This window comes from Squalius cephalus (assembly GCF_949319135.1).
Source record: "Squalius cephalus genome assembly, chromosome: 5".
Classification (NCBI taxonomy): domain Eukaryota; kingdom Metazoa; phylum Chordata; class Actinopteri; order Cypriniformes; family Leuciscidae; genus Squalius; species Squalius cephalus.
The window spans coordinates 34,506,333-34,512,332 of NC_137126.1; positions in this window are offsets into that span (position 1 = coordinate 34,506,333).

A 6,000-nucleotide genomic window follows, 5' to 3' on the forward strand; every position below is an offset into this window, starting at 1 on the left:
AGATTCTCGAACTCCGTCAACTTTACATCCCCCACATATTCATCACAGTTCACACACAGACCTGTTGTTAGGATCACGTGTCTCAGAAATGCTGATGAGAAACAACCAGGCCACTGAGAGGTGTTTTAACACCTCCCACTTATCTCAGGGTCGTCGCCCTCACAGAAGTGGGCCGTGTCTTAACTTGCACAGCAGTTCTAGTCACATCTCAGTACGGAAAGAACCATGTGATCTTTTTGAATTCCCAACTCGAGAGATGTGCATTAGTGATGCAAGTGATGGTAGTTTTAAAATACATTCTCATTCTCCATGATGCTTATTCATCAGAGGACCTTGAATAGAGTCTTTAGACATTGTCTGTCATCATGTTTAAAATAGTAATAGCAAGCTGGGCTCTTTGAAATGTATCAGCGGTGAATCCAATTTTGTGTTTTATAGTTCTTTTGAAACAGTCACCCTCGGGCCAAACCTCCAGCGTTGACTCATCGTCTGAGAGGAAGCTGCTGTTTTATCATTGGTAACAGCCCTGTTAGCTCAGGTCTAGGCACCGTAGGATGAATTTAATGCTGGTGACGTGTGGATTTTCACATTTCGGAGCTGTTTTTAGAGGTCTAGGTAATTGGTGACACACACCAGGAGATTAATCCCTCTCTGCCCACCTTCGCACCAAAACATCAGTGCATATAAATAGCAAGTTTGTGCTATTATTACCTGCGACCTCTTCCCAGAGCTGGAAATGTGGATTGATCCAGCTGTCTCCCCATGAGAAGCAATAGGAGGGCTGCAAGAGGTCAGATGACTCTTTTTAATTGCATACTGCTCAGGTTAGATGGGATACTGATGTAAGTGATCAGTTTAAACGGAATGTAGATCTTATTTGTTGTCATATAAGTTTTACATTTCTGCATTATTGTACATATATTTTCATAACTGTTGGGTTATCAAGAAATATTTAGCATTAAGAAAAGGGTTTTTTTAATGTCCTTTAAAGAAGTCTCCTGCACACCAAGGCTGCATTTATTTGATCAAAAATGTAATTTAAAATGTAAAATAACTTTTCTATGAAAATGTAATTTATTCCTGTGATGGCAAAGCTGAATTTTCCAGTCTTCAGTCACATGATCCTTCAGAAATCATTCTAATAAACTGATTTGCTGCTCAAGAAACATTTATTTTTATCAATGCTGAAAATAATATTGTGCTGCTTAATATTTTGGTGGAAACTATGATACATTTGTCTTTTACATTTTTGATGAATGGAAAGTTCAAAAGAGCAGTATTTATTTGAAATAGAAACCTTTTGTGACTTTATTGTCACTTTTGATCAGTTTAATGTATCCTTGCTGTAAAAAGTATTCATTTTAAAACAAATTCTTACGGACCCAAACTTTTGATTTTGTGTCACTAAAACAAATTAGTTTATTTAGAAAGAAGTGAACCTTCTTATTATCTTGCGTTTATGGATAATTTGTGTCATAAGCTAAACATATATTTTGAGAGATATAGATAAATAGAAGATTAACATAATAAACAGAACTTTCAAACAGTACTCATGCAAAAATGAAAATGGTAGAACATCAGTTACAAAGAGCTATTTATCTTTATATGAACTGCAGTACATTATGATGTTCTGAACCTTTCTAAACAAGTGTAATCATAATATCATACAGTATCATATCTGAAAGTTATAACTCAGAATTTAAATTATTGATCTGTGATTAATACACTATGATTCGCTCTCTGCTTCCTTCGAGGCTTCACCCACAATAACCTTGGTTGGTTTATGTGCACAATTCCACAGTTCCAATTTCTCACACCAAATCCACATTTCATACCAAACCCAAATGGCTGCTGTGTTTCAAAGTCAGATGTTCTGTGCTGAATTTCTTTAACCAAATGTAATCAGTTAAATTCTAAATATAATTATTCAATTTATCTTTTTCATTCCTGGCATCTATTCATACACCCAATAAGCAAGTTTCTTAAACATATATATATATATAAATTATACACTGTACAAATGTTTTAGGTCAAGAAATTAATACTTTTATTCAGCAAAGATGCACTAATATGATTTAAAAACATTTAGTCAAACAGTAAACAAACAGTAAAAACATGTACAATGTTACAAAGGTTCTTTTGAACTTTCTATTCATTAAAGAATCTGGAAAAAAACATGATGAAGCAGCATATTATTATGATTTCTGAAGGATCATGTGACACTGAAGACTGAATGCAATAGCTACATTTTAAAATATAGTAAAATAGAAACAGTTATTTAAAATTGCTATGATATTTTACAATATTACTGTTTTACTGTGTTTTTGCTCAAATAAATGCAGCAATTTTCAAATGCATTTTTTCCCCAAAAAATATTAGAAAATCTACCCCAAACAAATTGGCCTTGAAAGTCCAGGTACAGTGCTGATAATGGTGATCATTTGAAAATATTTACTGTAGGTTTCATCTACTGTAATGATAACTGGCCTGGCAGGAGCTTTCAACGTCTTCTTGTAAATGTAATTTAGCAACATTTCATCACTCTCTTCATCTAGATTCTGAGACTTTATGTAACTTCAATTCTAGACACAACCAATCAGGTCAGAATTGTTTGGCAGAATTGTTACAGTCAGAGCTCAGTTGGAGGACAAGATCCAGTTCCCTTGGAGGAAAAGGGGAGGATGGGGAAAGATCCATAAGGAAAACTCAATTTAGCTCCTCATTTTTACTTTTCTCCACCCTCTGTGCCACCTGTACGTCAGAAGGGGGCCCAGTGCTGGGTAAACACGTCAGGCACAGCTGTCATTTACCCAAGCCTGTCTGCTGTGATCCCTCCATGGACCACTTTAATTACTCGTCACCTCCTCCTCTGTCCCTGTGCTGCCTTTTCCTCGTGATATGGGTCACACAGCAGGTGCAGGTGCTGGTAATTACTCATCCAGAATCCTTCAGTGTGTCCAACAGCATGTCTTGGCCCTTTTTTCATCTAGAGCAGGGCCTGTCAGGACCCAGATCACCTGCTTGTTTAACAAGGCTGAAATATCCTTCACATTATAAACTAGAACTTTTATTGGATTTATGTAAATTATGAAGTACAAACCAAGAACACATAAGAGTGAGACATTTACATCCCCATTTGAATAAATAGCACTTCCCTTGAATAAATTGCACTAGAATGGCTAGAGATTTTCAAATAGGAGATTTAAAAACAAGGAGTACAGTAAGATATGCATCATTTCTGGGGATCATTTTAGCAGATGGATAATGAATTTACAGCAACAACAAAAAAAAACAACCTTTGTTCGGGTCTATATTTATATTTGAACATATATTGACCATTGAACATTGTAAAGAAAACTTTTATTCAGTTTCTAAAACAGTTACACCCACAATGTAAAAGAAGTTGCTCCTGGTATAAATTAAGAATAACAAAAATTGTGTTCTCGGTGGTAAAAAAAGAGAGAGAAAAAAGAATGTACCTGGTTGATCTTGACATCCCCTGTCAGAATGGTGCTGGGATAAAGATGTTTGGACACTAAAAAGAAAAATAGTATTAAAAATGTAAACAAAACAACATACAATTCATTTATCAAATATAACATTATTATTGGTTCTGCTTTTTAAAGATCATGAGATTACAATTATTTTATCAGCCATAGTTTTATGTTTCTATTCAAGTACTCTAGCCTGGCAAGCCAGACCTCAAGATGTTTGGTCTGGCAACTCACCATAGACACGGCTCAATCTGAGGGGTGGGATAAACGGCTGTCTTTCAAATTCCCTCTGCACGCAATAGGACAGCGCTTCAACCAACCAGAGCGTTTTCCCAACAGTGGAGCTTACGTTAGTTGATAGATTCAACTTTTGAATCTGGCCGGCAAAACTACGAACACATCTTCCTTTTTTAAGAATGACTTAAGTGACTTTTCTCAAAGAAAAACTTAACTCCAAGTCCTCCAGAGTCGCGGCCAAAGCCGATTCGAAAGACTGTTCTCCAGCAGCAGCAGCTCTTCTTTGTTTTCAAGTAACAGTTAGCAGGGAACCGTCGCAACTCTGTCCTCATTATGTTAAGCCCGCCCCGCCTACTCTATACACGACGTGATTGGCCTGGCTGACCCAATTTAGGTTTTTCCAGCACAAAAGTCAATGGAGAGTTGCTAGACTACCCTGGCTGCAAAATACATTTTGCTGCCGCTAGGGTGCGTCTAGATTTCTAGGCTACAAGTACTCTGATGGTGAGTAGAAAAAAAATACAGTGCTTAACTCAATAGATTGCATATTTCCCAGATGTTATTTTACTCATATTTATATGAGTAAAATTTATAGCTACTCATTTTTCACAATATAAGTAGGACTTTACATGAAAATATATATCTGCCTTGAAAGGGGTCCTTCGCAAGGGGATCATCATATTTGGGGGTCCTAAGCATCATAAATTATCTGTTCTAAACAAATCTGGTTGAAAATGTTTTACATAGAGGCAGCATATTAATGCAAACTAGTTGATCACACTGTTTTGTGTTTCCTAAATACATATTCAAGGCAACCGAGGAGCCTGGAAAAAGTAATCTTAGTAATTACACCCTGTGATTTCTGCTACTAAATAAAATGTATTGCTCATGGTAGTGAAATAAAAATGTTGCATAAAGTTAATTTATGGACTCGTTGAAAGCAAGAACACCCTTATTTAATGATAAAGATGTAATACACAACAAATCAAAAGGAAAGCATAATTGCATAAAACAGTCTCTCTCTTTTTTTTTCTTTTTTTTTTCAAGACATCATGATACTACTCTAGTTTACAATGCCAGAAAATTTTCACTATGATCATGTCAAAAATCAATAAATTTCAATTTCCTTTTTTTTCTGAATCACTTGTTCACTTGATCCTGCATGGGCAATGCATGCCGTCTTTATGCGAGGAACTCAGGAGACCAATTGACCCTGATGCAGGCGATGGCATTCAGCAGAGGCTGGAGATGATCCAATTTTATCTGGGCACTGACCGAATTACCTGCTCATGCTTGTATTATTTAAAAAAAAGTATAGCTTATATGACTGATCAGATACTGAAGAGGCACCATGAAATGCCCTTGGCTGTGTGCAATTAACTAAGTTAATATTTTTGTGTCTCATTTATTCTTTTTAAAGTGCAGTTCAGTTCATATTGGTCTGAGAGCCAAAATGTCATGCCTCTTTTTCCACATTCGCAAGCATTTAAGCATTTCCTCCTCATTTGGGTAAATCATCACATCTGTCATTGATCTGGTTCATGTCACGCTTGTGGAATATATTGATCTGTATCATGACCTGGTTTTCTCTAAGTGTACCTACGTGAGGGTGAACTATATCACCCTGAAGGATTTCAGTCATGTTGCATGCACTCAATTCACAGCCAAAGACTGTGTTCAGTTGACTAGACCCATCTTTTGCTGGAATTGTGCCAAATTGAAGCCCCTTCACAATTCTATTTAACCAGTTTAAACTTAAAAATGTCAAACTGTTTTTTCTTTTTCTTTTTACTAATCTGGAAATAACCCCCAGTTTCTTTCTTTTCCTGCTCTGGTGTTTTTTCTCTAATCATTTTTATGTCAGTGTCTTTTTCTTGGATTGGTGGACATCAACTATCCATTGAGTCCACGGGAGAGGATTTATGAATGGCAGTGAAGTGACGCAACTGACGCTGCAGGTCATGTGACAGTAACAACATGGCGGATGTGATGATGATTGATGATTGGCATGCATCTGTCATGAATGACAATGCTTGGGTAGTTCACATCTTTCCCTCAACTTTTGAAGGTTGCTGGCGTGGTCTAGTTGTCTTCCTTTGTGAAGTTGAGCCCTCCACTGATCCCGATTCCTTGATGCTATATGGTCCAGGATTCAGGTTGTATGCCAAAGTCTACAAGATCTTGTTTGAGTACATCTGATCTAACAGTGTGATGAATTCCCTCTTCCAGAACGCAATGGAGGATAGAGTGAGGGATGCGGGATGGTGGC